This window comes from Lupinus angustifolius, chromosome LG02, assembly GCF_001865875.1.
Source record: "Lupinus angustifolius cultivar Tanjil chromosome LG02, LupAngTanjil_v1.0, whole genome shotgun sequence".
NCBI lineage: Eukaryota > Viridiplantae > Streptophyta > Magnoliopsida > Fabales > Fabaceae > Lupinus > Lupinus angustifolius.
Window position 1 is genome coordinate 12,390,825 of NC_032010.1, and position 930 is coordinate 12,391,754.

Here is a 930-nt window from a genome sequence, read left to right on the forward strand (position 1 = left end):
ATATACCATTAGTTTTCAAGGAACCAACTTAGGGAAAACGTATTGGTTGTGGATAGTGATGCATTGTGATTTTAGGATCATTGCTATTATGCAAATTGAAATAACTTGGATAATGTGATTGAGTTGTTATATATTCTAAAGCTGTCCATTTCAAGGAGAAACAAGGATTGGTTCACATAGATGATAAAAATCCAAATTAGATGAGAGGCATTCACATGTGATTGATAAAGAAGCAACCATATTCGCTAAACCAATGTATGCTTTACAGTGCCAACCCTAGAGTTTGATATCTTCAATAACTCCATAAGGAACTTTTGCTCTTCATCTTTACTATATGGTGATGTATTTTGCTTTACTCTTATGGTACATATTCATGACATAATAAAACAAGTTTGGGCTTTATTTATCATTTATAGGCAGCCATAACTTTGAGTGTAAATACCATACATCATATCCCCATAGGTTCTTTAGAATTTTGCTGAGTTTTTAAGGGTGTGTTAGGTATCTCGTTAGCAAAATGGAGTTTTGGTTAACATAGGCCTGGTAACTTAGTTTTGATTAAAAATGGGTTTATAGTAGTCGATATGTTTAGTTATTTTATTGCTAAAGTGAATTTGGTAGATAGATGTTGTTAAGTAGTTGTAACCTTAATCACCTCTAGTTGTATGATTACCAAATTGGTATATGAATATTGATAAAGACGAGGCAATAAACATTAAATTTTGGTATTATGGTAAGGGTAGTATTGAAATCTCAGATTGGGTTTTAATGAGCAAAGAAAGATTTGGTTTGTGTTTATATATGTATATGAGAAGGGAAGGGATTGACCCTTGGTTTTTGGGTTGAGGTGAAGAGGACTTTTTGTCAATAAGTGGCAAATATTTTCTTTCTAAGTTCTAATCGAGTCAAACGCGATAAACCAAGGATTCT